Consider the following 18,107-nt stretch of genomic DNA (forward strand, 5'->3'; position numbering starts at 1 on the left):
CACCTCTTGCCTGATTCTCTCCACCTCTTCTCTTTTCCCTGATTATCTCCCAGAATAACTCCACACTCCTAAATTCCCTCATGCTACCCATTATTCTCTCCCAGTAGATTCTTCTAACCTTTTCACAGGTTCTTTCACAATTACATCTCCTCTTTTACAGCCTCTATCCAAGAGCTTGTTCCCACACACACCTTATTCACTTGTATATTTCAACACCTCCCCTCAAGTGAATAATCCTAGCACACCTGGACCCTGTATCAAGTTTCCCTCTTACTTGATAGCCCGCGACCAGTGCCTCAAGTCCCTAAACTCCATAGTCCTTGACACTCTCTCTATGTGTCCAAGGCTACTATAAGTGCCCATGACCTTGACTAAAGTGCTCACACATACATCTACCACTTGGCCTACATCATCGGTGGCTCAGAGGTGGTTTTACTTTATTGGGGCAGGTTACATTGGGTTGTGGGGTCTCTCTCTCTCTCTCTCTCTCTCAGAAAAGATGATCCGACTCCACTTCTCTTGGAGCCTCCATGAAGTTTGCCGATGTCGACGTTCCTTCTTCACTGGGTTTGCTGTAGCAGTCTCTCGCCATGTGTCCTGGCTTTCCACATTTGTGGCAAGTGAAGGTCCTCCCTCCTACTCTGCCTCTTCCTCGTCCTCGTCCTCGAGAGAATCCTCCTCGGGTGAAGAATGCTTTTTCCTCTCCTGCTGTTGAGTCGAGCCCTTTCTTCTCTTTGCCTCTGCTCTCTTGCTCTAGTAGAGCTGCTTCTATCTCATGTATCTTCAGTTCAGGTACATTCTTTAGTGTTGCTACAATGTTTTCATAATCTCCTTTGTCCACACTCTTCAAAAGTACAGCTAATGCTTCATCATCTTCTACCTTTTTGCCAATAGCTGCCAGCTGTTGCTTAATGCTTTTATATTTGTTCAAGTGTGTGATTAAGGGTTCACTTTCCTTCATGTCCAATTTGTATAATTGCATTAATAGATTTATCTTGGAATTTTTTGCTTGTGTACCAAATAATTTATTGAGTTCATCCCATGCATCTTTTGCCCACTGTATCCATGTGATATGATGAATGATTTCATCATTTAAACTGAGTGCAATAAGTCCCAATGCTTTTTCATTCCTACTCTTCCACTCATTTTTCCCTCTCTCTGGGCATTCATCTCTCCCTTCAACTAATCCCCACAGATTTTTCCTCATCAGCAAATACATGGTTTTTGTCTGCCATGTATAAAACTGTTCCCCATTAAATTTGGCTATTTCTTGTGCTGAATTCATGGTGATGTGAAGGGGGTCTTACCTCTTGATCCAAAATCAAGATTCAAGGGCAGTGTCTACCCTTTTACAACTCAATCTGGTGTTTAATAGATGATTACAATAATTTTATCAGCATAAAATCACCAGAAATTACATTAAATTGAGGGTAACCAATTTGTACGGGATGGTTGGAGTATCAAACCAACTCCGATTTGAAATCTGAAGTTATAGGGATCTGTATCAGATACCTAATGGTTAATTTGAACCCTCAATTGCACCAAAGTACAGTGATTAGCACACTGATTAATCACTGATTAGCAAATTAATACTCTGGTTTGTGTGCAAAAAACAGAGTATGCGGGGAGTCCAGATCTGGTGCCTTCCACTTCAAATGAGCTCAAATGCTTTCAAAGGCATCAATAGCAATGATTCTAGTAGAGGATTAAGCCAAGAAACACAAGATTTGACCAAATAATGAAAGCTTAATCTCTGTTTTACCAAAGTCACCTGCAGATTTGATGAAGAGCTTGGATCTCACTATAGACTTGATGAAATTGATTTCTGTCTTCACCAGCTTGTAGAGCATGCTTGATTACCCCTTGGGCTAGGAGGAATTGAAGCAATTTGAACTGAGCTTGAAGAAATCTCAATTCTCCTCCAGAAAAAACGTGCCGGCTAAATCGCTGATTTTTGCTTCGTTTCTGCGCGGTTTGCTACGCCGTCTTGCTGAGCTTGAAGCTAGGGATGTTAGCTAGCTTGTGTATAAAGCTTGTGCCCTAATTTTATGTGTGCAAGGTGCTAGAGACCCTCCACTGGCTGGGGGTGAAGGGGAAGATGAAAAACTCACTAAAAATTATTATTTTTTTGCTAATTACCTACTAATCCTAATTAATTCACTAATGGGCTCATAAATCTGATTGATTCTAGGCATGGCTCTGATACCATGTTGAAATTTGAGCATAATGATGAGCTATGGTGGATCAAACACTAGAATCAACATAATTAACAAAGTGATTAGCAAGTGATTAAGACGTAATTAGTGAATAATTAGCAAATAGATTAATGTAGGCATGGATACTCAAAAACCAGCAAATTTTCATTAGGGCTATGCCTCAATTTATAGAGTTTACATCAAGCATCAAATCCCATTGATTTCTCCATGATTCACTCCCAGAATATCTCCACCTCTTGCCTGATTCTCTCCACCTCTTCTCTTTTCCCTGATTATCTCCCAGAATAACTCCACACTCCTAAATTCCCTCATGCTACCCATTATTCTCTCCCATTAGATTCTTCTAACCTTTTCACAGGTTCTTTCACAATTACATCTCCTCTTTTACAGCCTCTATCCAAGAGCTTGTTCCCACACACACCCTATTCACTTGTATATTTCAACAAGTTTTAAGGTTATAGCCAAGCAAGCATACCACAATGATCCATACAATGGCACCAACATGTAGCATTAGGAGAAATATGGACTCTCCATTTTTCCCCTTAAGAGAGCTAGGATTCTAGATCTATGTAACCTGGATCTTTTTGTCATATCTTTGTCCAAATATCTTAAGACAATAAAATAATAGAGCCCATATCTTAAAAAAATAGAGAAATGTCAGATTTCATATCTTTCATGTCAGATGTACCTTGTGGTCATCACACATGGAAGTTTGAAAACCGAATTTCATTTTTTTCCATTTTTTATGTTTAACCTTTTCCTTTCCCTCCTTTTGCATTTCACTACCTTTTCATTTTTTTCCTTTTTTTTGGTGGAATTCAATTTCACCATATCTTCTGCAACTCTGGTTCTTTCTTCTCACAAAAATTTACAAGTATGTTGTTCTCCACCACCATAGCTCTCTCCTCCTAAAATTTCATCTCGTTTGGACAAAATGTCTGTGAGTTATGCCCGTTTTCTCACATGAACTTTCTCTTCTTTGCACCACATATAGCTATCTTGATGTGAAGTGGCATCAGATTCTTGTGTGAGTAATTATCATATGTTTAGGGTTTGTCTATTTTTTGTTTTGATGTGAGAAATGATCATAGGTTTAGGATTTGTTTATGTTTTGTCTTGATGTGTTGCTGTTTATTTTCACGGGAGCAAGGTTATGTAAATCAAAGCAGTAAGTTGCTGTTTATTTCTTGTTATTTTAATCTTTATTTGTTGCTCACAATCTTCTTTGCATAGTAATGATTTGAAGTGGCATAAAATACCACAATAATGATCATAGGTTTAAGATTTGTTTATGTTTTGTCTTGATGTGTTGCTGTTTATTTTCATAGGAGAAACAAGGTTGTGAGCAGTAAGTTGTTGTTTATTTCTTATTGTTTTAATCTTTATTTGTTGATTACAATCTTCTCTGCACATTAATGATTTCAAGTGGCATAAAATACAATAGTAATGATCATAAGTTTAGGGTTTGTCTACGTTTTGTCTTGATGTGAGTAATGATCATAGGTTTAGGGTCTGTTAATGTTTTATCTTGATGTGTTTATGTTTATTTTCATAGGAGCAACAAGGTTGTGTAAATCAAAGCAGTAAGTTACTGTTTATTTCTTGTTGACAATGTTTTAATCTTTATTTGTTGCTTACAATCTAACATATATATTTATTAATCATGCAATCTAGCTTTATTAATTTAGATGTCTTCAAGGAGGAGGAATATCAGTAATATTCACACAGTGGACGTGTTTAACAAGAGAGACGACGAAGGTAACTGGATCCCTGATCAGTACAGTAAGTTAAATTGGATTTTAATGCGACCAAGCACTCGTGGTGGCAATTTCAAGATCAAGCTCAAAGATGTCACAGACCCCAACAAGCAATGGAAAGGTAGAACCATAGAGTTCAGGAGATGCACAAATGGTATGAGTACAATAATAGAGGCTTTCATTCAACATGTTTATATGCACAAAGAGATTCGAGTGCATCATGATAACTTCAGTGAAAGACATAAGCCTAACAGTAAGTTTATATCTCTGTGTTTTGTGTTCTTGTGCTTTGAGTCCATGGTTAACTATTAGATAGAGTTTTAATACAAGCATGTTAGTTGCTTGCAGCTTTATATCCATCCACTCTGCATGAATGGCAGAATGTAGAATGTTTTAGTGGAAAGCTAAATGTTTTACATGCAGAGATAGGTGCCTTGATCTATGACAACAAGAGTGCAAGTGAATTAGTATCTCAAAATGTTTACTTTTATGATTCAGTGTATGATGTGGAGAGACATAGTTTGGAGTATATTCCACTACCACCGTTGTCTAGTCAGGAATGGTATAATCCTAGCTTAGACATGTCAAAAGCATGTAGGGTAAAGATAAAAACTAATGTTCATGCTGCCATGAAACCATCCACAGGCTCTAGAGATGTGCATCTAAGTTGGTTTGTACCATTTGGTTTGTTTGCACATTTGTTTGGATCCTGTGAAGTAGTTAAGAAAACTAAGATTACTTATCAATGCAAGTTCTCATCTGCGGATTGGATGACTCAGTTACTGGGTGAGTCATGGAATCTCAAGAGAACTCACCACGATGATATCATTGAGTGCAGAATTACTGTGTTAGATGTTACCTTTAGGTAAGATTTCACTTCTGTTGATTGTTGATGGTTTTTATTCACAAGTACTTCATTGTGCAACACACTGATTGTTGATTGTTGAATGTTGATTATTGATTTTATGTTTTTATATTGGTTGTTGTTTATTTTTTATGACAAGTACTTCATTACAAGACAGACTTTGTGCATTCGCTTAAAGTATAGGAGGTGGCGACTTCTACGAGGGGAGTGGCTCAGCTTGGACCAAGACATGTGAGATGGCACACATTCAGCACTCATTGATGTGGTTATTCTTTGGGAGGCTCATAACCCTTTTAGAATTAATATAGAGAGTCATTGGCCCCTTAGTTTTTTGAGGCAGGAAATCCAACTTATATCCACAAATCCCCCTTGTAATTTCTATTTTAAGTTGGATGGTAGGAAGGTTGGGAGTCAAAGTGAACATTGCAAAACATACAAGCAGTGTGTTGCTCCACACATCCTTGAGATTGTGGAGTCAATGTAAGTCTTATTCTTCCAAGTGAATATAAGAAGTTGTTTCTCTAAAAGTGTTGTAAATTTAATTTTTCTTCATTTTCGTAAAGTATTGTGGTTTTTTAAGTCTACTGTGTTTCAAACCCTTTAATATGTAGGAAAATAATGATAAGTATAAGTAAGTACAAATGTAAATATATATTTAAGTGTAAATAATAATATTATTAATTATGCTAGAAATATAAATATGTTTTTATGATTTGTTATATTTTAATGAAGTGTCATTACTTTTTAAGTCTATAGATATAAGTTTAAAAATAATTATAACTTTAAGTATATATTTAGTGAAAATAATAATATAAGTAACTATGTAAATAATATAATATAATATAATAATAATAATATAATGTAGCATGAAATAGAAGTATGATTTATTATTTATTATATTTTAATGAAGTATCCTTTATTTACTAGTTTAAAAATAAATATAAGTTTATAGATATTTGTAAATAATATAATAAACACAAGTATAAATTTAAGTGTAAGTATAAATATGAGTATAAGTTATAGATCAAACTCATTTATACTATCTATTCCCTCTAGCTCTCCCTTTGTGTGCTAGCTCTCCCCACTACCCATCATGACCACCTCCCCTGCTTTCGCCACGTGGATTAGCAGCACTCGCTATCCTCACCTTGGGGACCAGATCTACCCTAGGTTTTGCAAGAGTTTAGACCTTGAGGCTGTCATCTCCACCTTAGATCCAAACTCCACCTTGCTAGCTGCATTTTGCGATGCAATCGACGAGTTCACCTACTCTATCCCAAATTCCACCTTGAGTTGGATTCCTTTGGAGTTTCTCTTCAACATGAAGAGTGGATCCAACCAAAAGAAGGCGGTGAACAGAGCTCTAGTTCATGTCGGACAAGATTTTCACACTACCATTGTCCCAACAACCTCCTATGAAGAGCACATCCCACTCGATCTCATTGAGCGAGATATTGCTTTTGCTATTTACATCTTGAACTCTGATGTTCAAGAGCAAGAGGATGATGTCATCCAGGATCTCCCTCTAGTGGAATACATAGACACAGAGCCAGAGGAGACCACTCTAGACCCTATCGTTGAGGCCGCAGAGAGCTCTTGCATGGCGCTTGCATCCATCCAGCCTAGTGAAACCCAAAGTCATGACCCACCACTAGCTTAATTTCCTAGCCTTCGCTCCCCCAAAACACGGTTTGCATGGCAAATTTCCACTCTTTCCTTACTTTTTCTTGTCCTTTTTTATTTCTACTTAGCCGTGGTGCAATCCAACATCAAATAAGACTTGTTCTACCTTCTTGCATGTTGCATCAGCATCTGGCAGGCTGCATCTTGTAGGCAAAACACAGGTACTCAAACACTAACTTATCTATTATCCTTACTATGCAATGCATGATGCAAAAGTGAACCCTTGTTAAGGGTATTTCTAAAATAGGATCCCACTTAGGATCTAATGGCCCCAACATCCCATTCCTTTGAACACACTGGTCATGTGTTGGAGCACTGCATTGTCTTGTCCTTCTAATCCATTGTTTCTTCCCATCCTTGCCTTTCTTTCTGGATTGCATGCAATATAAGCAAGGGAACTCAGCTGATGCTAAATTTAAAACACCAAACATGCATTTCAATGTTTTCAAATCGCCAGCAAGATGCCATTCTACCTCTTGTATTCACAAAATCCATCAACATGCAAAACTTCACCATTGTTTTGCCATCGTACAATATCTGGTATCTGTGTTAAGTTTAAAAAAAACTTAAGTACTTCATGGTCCTCCTTTGGTACCTCAAATGCAGCAAGCCACCATATTTCATTCTCCGATTGTAAATTGAAATATTTTAGATGTTTTGAATTGATGCTGGGATCCAATGCCCTATTCATTAGTGTCAAGCTAACATGTTCAAGCATTTGGCCCTTAACAACTTCACTCTCATCAAGCTTCAAAACAAATTGAAGCTTACCTCTGCACTCTTCGTCGAATAGACATGTTGTAGAACTTTACCATTATTGCTTGTAGCTTGCATACATTCAGTTATTGTCTACATGCAATTTGAAGGGCACTTCCTTTGATCCAAAGTTAAGCATCTGTGTATGTTCCAAATGCATTGGCTCACCAATTGTGTCTAAGACTTTTGCATTCAGATCTTTTCGTGCCTGCTTTACATGGAACGGTTTAGGGATGGGCACCACCCATCTCTTGTTAAGAACACCCTTAAACCCAGCATCCAATTGCTTATAAATCATAGCATAGGATTCGGAGCTAATCCCTACCTTGTCACATATGCCTTGAGCATCTGTAGCTGTGAAGGTATTGCTTACCTCCTTCAAGTGTACTCTTGCAACATCATCACCAATGGTTTTGAATTTGGGGTTTTCCAATGCATGCTTCACCATACCTTTGCTTAAGACCTTTGCAATTGCATTATCAACCTCTTCACTTGGGTTTGGAAAACATATTCTTCATGTTTGCACATTGTCCATAGACCCGCTAATTATATGTCCCACTCCCTCTGGTCAACTCATGAAGTGGTTTGAACAACCTCACATGCTCACGTGCTTGTTTGGTTTTCGTTGAGGGTCCAGCAACAACAGTCTTTGCAAGCATTGCTGCCGTCTTTTTGTTGTCCTTCTCCAAACCCTGCATTTTGCGATGCAGTTCTACATTGTCTACCTCGACAACATGCACCGCATTTTCCATAACATGCATCGCATCTTGCAGACTCTGATTCTCTCTCTCTCTCCTTTTCACTTAGTGATTTTGTGAGCTTCTTAATCCTTGCATCCATGCCCATAATGGTGAGCCGAACAGATGTGTAAACACTATGAGCTTGCATTGCTAGCCTCCTAGTGTATCCCAATAACCCTGCATTACCTTCACACACATACTTAATGAAAGATGTAAGCCCACTAAATTGTGGAGGTCTTTGGGTAATTGAATCGGGTGGATAAATACACCCCTCAACCCAAAGATCGACATGTTTTTTCCCTGCATTTCTGTCTTGTTGCATTATCTCTGGTTGCTTTTTACTCGTTGCCGTTCTCTTGTCCTAGTGGTGCATACTCGGCCTCCAATTGGAAGTGAATGTCTCTCTTCTTATTCCGGCCTACATCCTAAAATTAGCATTTGGACAAAACACAGATATTAACTAAAAATTAGCTCTGGATAAAATACAACTATTAACAAAAAAGTAGCTTTTATACATTTGTACAACTCAAAAATTTAACCAAAAATAATATTATTGAACACAACTTTAACCAGATATAACTTCAATATAATATAGAACTAAATCATAACTTGTAATCAAAATAACACACTTGTTTCATCCAAATAACACAAAAATAACATCATAAATGAGAAATAACATTATTAAACATAACATATAGACTTTAATATATCCTAAAACTAAATCATAACTATTAATCAACAATTATATTTCACACTTGTTTCACTCCAAAAAATCATTAATAAATAATTTAAATAACACAAAAATAGCATCCTTAAACTCAACTATTATCTTCTAAATAACACTTGTTTCACTCCAAAAAATCACTAAATAACACAGAAATAGCATCCTTAAACTCAACTATTATCTTCTATTTTACACATGACTAAATCACATTTAGAACAATAAGATGGTCAAAATAGAAAAGAAAATAAAATAACTCAGACAATAGAGCTAATATTATAACATTATTTTAGAATCTTTTTCTAGAGAGAGAGAAGTGAGAGAAACCTCTTAAGGGGCAAAATGGAGAGTCCATATTTCTCCTAATGGGAAAAGTGGGACTTGAACCCAACATCACCCATATGGGAGCTTGATTTGTAAATTGCTATGCCAACACTCATGAGATCGTGATAGGAAGAGAGAGAGTGTACGTATGTGTCAATGAGAGAGTGTTTGAGATAGAAAGAGAGATTGTGAGGAAAAGAAAAAAGATTAATAAGAGAAAGGATAGAGAAACTAAGACATAGAGTTAGAGAGATAAGGGAGATAGAGAGTGTGCATGTGAAGGAGGATAGAGTTAGAGAGATAAGGGGAATAGAGAGAGTGCATGTGAAGTGAAGGGGGGGAGGACGGAAGCATCCATGTGAGGGTATGTGCACGTGTACGTCTATGAGACTTTATGAGATACAAAATGATACATATTGAGAAATAGAGGGAAGATAAAAGGATACATGAAGGTAGATAGATAGATAGATAGATATAGATAGATATAGAGATAGATAGAGAGAGAGAGAGAGAGAGAGAGAGAGAGAGAGAGAGAGAGAGAGAGAGAGAGAGAGAGAGAGAGAGAGAGAAGTGAAGAGTTTGCGTGTGTGTGTGTGTGTGTGTGTGTGTGTGTGTGTATATATATATATATATATATATATATATATATATAGAGAGAGAGAGAGAGAGAGAGAGAGAGAGAGAGAAGAACGAAGAGAATGTGTGTTTTTATGAGTTAAAAGAAGATAGGGGGAGAGAAAGAGACACTCGCACACACTGTACAAGCTCTTACATAAATTCTATGCAGAGCTTATGCATGAGCTTAATGCATAATGTTATACATAAGCTTAATGTATAAGATTATGGTAAGGATGATCTTGAAGATTTGTTATATATGTCAAAAAAAAAGGAGTCTCCTTTTTTGTTTTGGTTACAAACTGTCGTGTGACTATGGGCGAGCATATATAGGAGACTATGGGTAAGGCTATACACACGGCTATGGGTGAGGCTATATAGGAGACTATGGGTAAGGCTATACATGCGGCTATTGGGGAGGCTATGCATGCAGCTATTGCGCGACTATAGCCACGTATTTGTTGCAACGTGGTTGTGGACGCGGCTATGAAAAGCTTGATATTGGAAGAAGGAGCCCGTGAGATTCTGGCCCTCTTTAGAGTGTGAGAATATTCATACATACAGTAAGAAGATTGTTCAAAGATAAACCATTATTCTTTTGTTTGGTTGATATGTGAAACTGATTAAGCAGATCCAGATAGGAGAACGTCCACTGTCCAGGCCAAGGTAAGCGACAACAAGCGAACACGAACATGCGCCACACAGTGCACAGGGACAGGGAGAGCTAGAAAACAAGGTGCACGTTAAGCAATGGCGGCAAGGCGCATTTCACGTCTTGTCATAAACAGGAGCTCGCCAAACCATGGAAATTTTCTCTGTATTTTTAATCATAAAGCTTGTCGCCAAAGGAGTGCGCATTAACGTACGTGGGATCTCCGTTGCTCTGTTAACGGTGGGCACTGCAGGGACTGGACAGAACGGTGTGTCTGTGACAAAGGTGGCACAGAGATTTGATAGAAATAATAATAATCATACCATTTTACTTTATAATTGTACACAACGGTACATCCAGATTTGACAGAAATAATAATCATCATCATACCATCTATTTTAAAAATTATAATTGTTAAGAAAAACACTAGAAAGTAAGCTTAATTTAAAAATCACTAGAAATCATACAAATGTCGAGATTTATAGCTAAATGTATAAATTTTCTCTTAAAATTAAACGTGATATGGAATTTCAAATAAGATTTCTAATTTTTAGCAGAGAAAATTACACTACAAACCGGGCTATATTAGCACTCTTCTCTCTCAGGCTAGAAAATCATACTACAAACCTGCACTGTTCTCCTCTATATATATATATACATAATTTATGGAAAATAAGAGGGAGAAAATAAAATATTGAAAACCCTAAGCTTTACCCTTTGCAGATATTCTATAATGTACAGTTCCCGCGCATATATTTGCCTCTATTTATCAATCATGTCAGCTTGTCAAGTCTCAGCAGCGCCTAGCCACTGGTTGAAGTTGTGGAGTGTGTTTACTTCTGACCTGTGTATGTACTGCGTGAAGAAGAGGAACTTCGCCCACGTGAACTCTCTGTAAGCCCTTGGATTAGCCTCATCTATCAGCTCATCAGGTGAAGACAGCAGTGTGTTAAACCCCGGATTAAAGAAGAATGCCATTGATCTTCTTGCTGCTTTGCTGTTCACCAGTGCCCTGTGCACGCAACTCTTGTAGCGCTCGTTTGTAAGAGCCTGCATGCACCCATCACAATAAAGACTAATTAGGATTTAAGCACGCTTAGAAATATCCACTAATTAATTCATCTGTACTGTCCTCCTTCTAAAACAAGTAATTTGCCTTTCTTTCTTTCACGTGGGTTGTCCATAAAAATAAAAATAAAGCCACATAAAGTAAAAAAATTGTGTCGCCAAAAAATACTACATTATGTCTGGCAAGTGATTGAAATCATGTGGCCTTCCAAAGCGTAATTAATCCTCCAAAGCTCACCCCACAATATTTAAGCCTACCACGTAGTTTTAAAAATAATAATAATTATACGAGTATTTACACTTTTCATGAAAAATATTTAACAAGTTTGAAGGGGACATTTAAGACACTAAGGTTAGGGGTTTACTAAATAACCTTTGAGCACTCAAGTCTATGTAACCACAAGCACCATAACAGTTCAAGAGCCAGGAAAGTCTGAGGGCTTTAAGCTGAGTCCAAACTAAGCACGCAACCAGGTGTCTGATTGGTGCCATAAGCTGATTCTTGCCCCAACAAGGTCTAATTCTCTAATCAAATCAGATATCCCACCAGCTGCAGTTTCCTTCCTGTACATCCTCAAAGCCTGGGCATTATCTCTCCCATTTTTAACAGTATACCTACTAACAACTTCAGCTGAAAGAGAACTTGATACATGCAGGTGAAAGATTCATACAAAGGCGGTTGAAAGATTCATACAAAGGCGGTTGAAAGATCTGGACACCAAACTACTTCGTCTGCATAAGAAAGCTAAAGGAAGGCAAGTGGACCAGGTGATACTGAAAATTCAGGAACCCTTGATGATGAGAGAGTCTTGCGTCTCCAAAGATGTGATGTTTATTAAAACACTCTATATGTTGTAACTGCCTCCTCTAACTTCTTAATATAAGCTGCCCTTATTTGTAAATAATCTTTGAGCACATGTGCTTGAATGAGTTCCCCCCAAAACAAACATCACGCGTGCGCACACACAAAATCAGCATTCAGGAAGCTAGGCTTACAACTAATTATGTGCCCAAAGCAAAAGATTTGAATTAATGTCTAGATTAGTAACAAAAAAAAAGTAAAAATGGTGGATATCATTAAGGAAGGATATGAGAGAGAAACAATATTTGCTCATTCATTGAAAAAAAATGTACAGGAAATTAGACAATATTGAATCAGATTACCATGAGGGTATCCCCAATGTTGACAACAAATGCATCCTTGCGTGGAGTGACAGTGTACCAATCGCCATTGTGGAGGACTTGGAGTCCGGAGACCTCATCTTGGTGCAAAATGGTGAGCCCAGTAGGGTCTGTGTGAGGGCCCGTCCCATATGTGAGAGAAGGTTGCTGGCAAGGTGGGTAATAATTAAGCCTTAGAATGGAGCTGTTTTCATCAAAGAATCTCCTTAATGCGCCTTTCCTCAACCCTAGGCCCAAGGCCTAGCAGCTCGATTATTTCTAAGCCCAGCTTGATCATTGCTTCACTGTACTTCTCATACACCAAACTATGATCACAGCAAATTACAATTAAAAAAAATCCATCAGTATAAGATAAAATACCTTGGCAATCCATTATCACAAAAGAAATTAACATCTTAATTATGAGCTATTAATTTCTAAGACAGCATGCCTTTAATACATTAAAACTATCAATGATCATCTTAATTCTAATATTGTCTTCTGTACATTATGATCTATTAGTTTAAGAGAAAATGTCTTAACACATTAAGAATCACAAAATTATGATCTTTTAGGTTAAGAGAAAATGTGTAGAGTACATTAACACAATCAAACCCATTCATGATCAGCCAGAAAACTCAAACAAAGCATTGGAAACACACTTTAATTTAGACCCATTTATTTGAGAGATAAATCACAAACGCTTGAAGCTCAGCATTCCAATCCATTGGATTAAACTAGCATTAAGCCGAAAATTAAGATCATCCTCAACCAATTAGATCAAAACTTCGAAAAGTAAAGCTGATCAGTGCCAGCAGTGCATATGCTATGAACACTTCCTAGCCTTGCTTCTAAATAAAGCCGTTTAACAAGAGCATTATAGATTTTAACCTATTGTATACTCAGCATGAAACATGCACGGATCCATTAAATCAAATATTAAAGCTTAATAAAAGCATACTTATTAAACCACCTCTAATGTCAAATAAACATGGTGAGCAAACATGATTATGATGACAGCATTTATCATAACCTCTACTTATAAATGAATTAATATTGTAATGAGAGCATGCCATTATTTAAAAGAGAGAGAAAATAGCAAGAAGCATACTAGCATAGCAATTTAACCACTTTTAGTCTTACAAGAGGAGGTAGCATGAAAAGTGCGATTAGCGAGCTAGGCCTTAATCAAGCTATAAAACTAGGAGTTTAATTACCTGCTTTCTTCATGTTGATCTCCAAGGACTTTCTCAAATAAGATGGGGATGTTGGAGATAGGTGAAGGTTGCAGCGAGAAGGTTTCTTTCCATGGAAGTCTTGATGAGAATCTACCAGTGAAGCTGCTGGCATAGCCAAAGCTCTCACCAAGAAGCCTGCTGGCCTTCTGCTTAGTGGGCAGCGAGAGGTCAAAGAAGCTCTGAGTGCGCCCGTGGGCGGCATCTATGAGGGTTTGGGGCACCCCATGGTTCACCACATGGAAGAAGCCAATGTCCGTGCTGGCTTGGGCGGCCGCTTGGGCGACCTCTTGAAGGGCCACAATGTTGAGGTTGGTGGTGTTCGCACGGAATTTCGCAAGGTCGATTGTGGGCACCTCCATGGTCTGCTCTCTCATCAACATGGTCATGTGGGCTTGGGCGGCCTCTGGCCAGATGAATGCAGAAGGGATTGTAGAGGCTGTGAAGAGAGAAGGCCCAAAAAGCAGTTTATCTCTTGCAGAAGAAGAAGAAGAAGAAGAAGAAGAAGAAAACAGATTGTGAGCTGAGGCAGCTGCTTCAGCCATAGCCGTCTCTAGCCTTTAAGCTGCCAAATGGTAAATATATACTCGCAGATGGTGGTGGTTTACCCGCGAGCTAGTTAATAAAGAGGTTGATTACTTGAATTACTAAACGATAATTTATCACGTTTGATTTACATACTGGCATGGGATTTATAAAGGTGATAAAAAAAAGTAGGTTTACAGCTTTCTCCATAGAAACAAATTAAGGTACATTTATAAAACAAAAAAGCTCTATTGGGAAAGTTAATTAAGATATTTTTTGAACTAAAAAGGACATGGGATCTGATTACAAATTTACAAGGCTTACGGTGGTGGAAAGGTAGAAAGGTTGTCGAGTGTAATGATTCACTAAGGTAACACTTGGCTTAGGTATAATTATGATTGTTTAATTGAACTGAGTGATACCGTGATAGTGCGCCTGAGTACACTTATCTTTTCTGAAATAAGAAAGTTAAGTCTACTTACCGCTGGGAGCTTAAGCTTAGCTCAAATAAGCTAAGAGAACACAGAAGAGCGTCTTGCAATTTAGCTGTGGATAATTTGTGAGGGATTAACGCCGCACAAAGGAGAAGATTAAGATTAATGTGGAGTGGCTAATTGTGATCATTAAGGGTGGGGCACAGCAATGGCGGCGGAAGAGGCCAAAGAGACGTAATTTGCGTCTTGGCAGGATCGTTAGCATCTGAAGAGAGGCACTAAAATGGACGGCCAAGGCTGCCGGCCACCCAAAAAAACACACACACACGCGCGCGCGCGCGCGCGCGAGCGCATAAAGACAAGTCACAATATAACGGAAACTACGACTGCTGTGACGCCATGCAAGGGACAACGTAAGGATGCGGCGGCCGCCGCGGTTGACGATGCTTCTGTGTGTTTTTTTTAACCCTTTATATTAAAGACAATGCTTAGGCTTAACCGGGATTTACACTTGAAAATCACTACACATCATACAAATGCAGGGATTTATAACTAATGTACAAATTTCATCCCTTTATATTAAGGGCAACGTCAAATTCCAACCCGCATTATTGAATTTCACCTTGGCCATCGGAGCACTAGGGGGGGCTATTTGACACGGTGTTGGAGTCATGGGATCACAATAGTCAAGCTCGAGTGACCAGAACATCAAGTTCTTCGGCCGTTCGAGGGCAATGTCAAATTCCAACCGGGATTATTGAATTTCAATCATAAAAATTACGTTGGCCATCGGAGCACTACTTGAATCACAACAGTCAAGCTCGCGTGACCAAAACATCAAGTTCTTCGGCCGTTCGAGGTCTCGCAAAAAGTAAACTTGGACCAAGACTAAACTCGGACTAAAGATTTTGGGCACTAGCAAAATGCAACTTCGCACAATCAATCCGGTTGGTCCAGCATAAAAGTGACAAGATTTGGCCACAAGCGAATCTTTTATGAAATAAATGATATGTCAGTATGTAAGGACTTTTAAAATTTTCGTAGGGGCATGGACGGGCATTAGATAATGTGAAAGGGTTGGAGAGCAGGGATAATTGCACAAAGTAAACTCAAGATGCAAAGAGTGAAGGGTATCAATTTTCTATTTCTCCAAAATATATTGACTCCATAACTCTTGGCCTTTTTTCTTTGTAGTCTCTCTCTACATGCATGCGGTGTATGCTTTCATAAGGGGTGAGGAGTATATTTGTGAATGCAAATGATTTGTGACTTTATATAAAGATGAGGAGGCGTCAGTTTGGATAAGGGGCTTCATAAAGACCTTATAACATATACTAGTTTTATGATAGCGAACCTCTTGAGCAAACACCCATCTTTGAGGACATGGATTTCTTTTTCTATAAGCATTTCCTAGTGAGGAAAATTGTGTTTTGATGAGCATTATTTCTCTACAACTACACCTTACACACACACGCACGCACACACACACACACACACACATATGTGCATATTTTTGTGTGAGTGAGTGTGTATGTGTGTGTGTTTCTCTCTCTCTCTCTCTCTCTCTCTCCCCTTTCAATGAGTATGTAAAGTTAAAAATTAAGATAATTTTTCTTTTTTGAAGCTCCTCAATTTGTGAGCTGAGGAACCTTTGAGAATTATGAGTATCTAAAGATTATATAACCATCTATTATGTCTTTAAATATTATCACTCTTGCAAATGGCAAAGGAACCTTTGAGAATTATGAGTATCCAAAGATTATATAACCATCTATTATGTCTTCAAATATTATCACTCTTGCAAATGGAAAATATTAAATCATTCAAACTCTATGTCTTTACATAATCTTTGAAGGCTTTCTTGTCTCTCAAAAAGCAGAGCTCAAATTGAGAACCTTCAAAAAACAAAAGCATAGATACATAATGTGACACACTTCCATACTACTTAACAAACGATACACTTTTTCTTTTTTGAAGCTCGTTAATTCAAGCTAAATGGTTTGAAAGATTTGAGGTAATGATGGATATATAGAGGTAAAGTTGTTCAGTAAACTGATTGATTTAAGCACCTTGGATAGGAAAAATTATGGGAATGCTAGTTTAAAACATAGAAGCTAGGAAGAGGTGATCAATAGATTGATTGATTCAAGCATCTCGGAAAGGGTAAACCATGGAATATTATGGGAATGCCAGTTTAAGGTCCATAAAAGCTTAAATTTGGAATATGTGAATGAAAGTTTTAAACATATACTATGAAAGTTGGTTTAATTTTGATCTTAAACAAAGAAAACAAATACCTACAACATCTCTAGGAGTGCACTGAAATGAAGGTACATAAAACATAAGTAAGGTTTTTTTTTTAAATTCAAAAAGTTAAAATGGCATATATATAGAAGTGGTTTTATCATCTCAAAATTAACAAAAGTGTGCATCTAATTTACAAAAGTCCATAGGTAAGGGACACTCTAAGGAGCTCTTGAACATGCATATTGTATCGGGTTTTTACATAGCACCCCGTACCCCCTTCCCCACCCTTCTCCAAAACAAAAACCCATCCCCAAATGGCATATTTAAAGTGTGATGTTGCTTCCATTTGAATTTGTATGTTTGAGTGTGAGTGAGTGAGTGAGTGTGTATGTGTGTGTGTGTGTGTGTGTGTGTGTGTGAGAGAGAGAGAGAGAGAGAGAGAGAGAGAGAGAGAGAGAGAGAGAGAGAGAGAGAGAGAGAGAGAGAGAGAGAGGAGTGGAGGATTCAATGATGTAGATGATGATAAAAAATATGGAAGTAGAGACTCGAGAGAGATAGGGCATCTAGAGATATAAGTAGAGACTCGAGAGAGATAGGGCATCTAGAGAGATATAATGAGTGCCAAAACATCAACTAGTTGATTGCCAAGAAATGCTCACCAAAACTCTGTGTGTGTGTCCCCACCACACACACACTGCACACCCACCCACCCTCACCCCTTTCCATAAATGCAAAACCAAAACATCAATATGATTGCCAAGAAATGCTCGCCCCCAAAAATGTGTGTGTGTGTCCCCACCACACACACACACACACACACACCCATTTCCATAAATGCAAAAACCACCCCAACTAAATATTGAAAAAGTTAAATGATCAATGTAATACTTGCTCATGTGCACCAAACTTAAAAGTATGGACTAGACATACCTAGCTTGAAAAAAGTTACCTTTTGATGATATCTAAACATTTACTCATTATTGTTTTTGCACCTTCTTGTTATGTTGTTTTTGTACTCCTCAAATCATAAGATTTACTTTATTACTAATTCTTTTAAGGTAATCCCTCCACACACACACACACACACACACACACACACACACACACA

General features: G+C 37.9%; 1 pseudogene across 1 annotated transcript; it reads right to left on the bottom strand.

Annotated features, from left to right (window-relative positions):
• Nucleotides 1-10,852: 10,852 nt before the first annotated feature.
• Nucleotides 10,853-14,446, bottom strand: LOC147612465 (gibberellin 20 oxidase 1-D-like; annotated as a pseudogene). The gene is made up of 3 exons (XR_015263426.1): nt 13,776-14,446; nt 12,562-12,884; nt 10,853-11,379 (listed from the first exon to the last, which is right to left on the bottom strand). The product of XR_015263426.1 is annotated as a gibberellin 20 oxidase 1-D-like (transcript).
• Nucleotides 14,447-18,107: the final 3,661 nt, after the last annotated feature.

The sequence above is a fragment of the Cibotium barometz genome, chromosome 45 (genome assembly GCF_041138505.1).
Source record: "Cibotium barometz isolate CiBa-2024 chromosome 45, ASM4113850v1, whole genome shotgun sequence".
NCBI classification, from domain to species: Eukaryota; Viridiplantae; Streptophyta; class Polypodiopsida; order Cyatheales; family Cibotiaceae; genus Cibotium; species Cibotium barometz.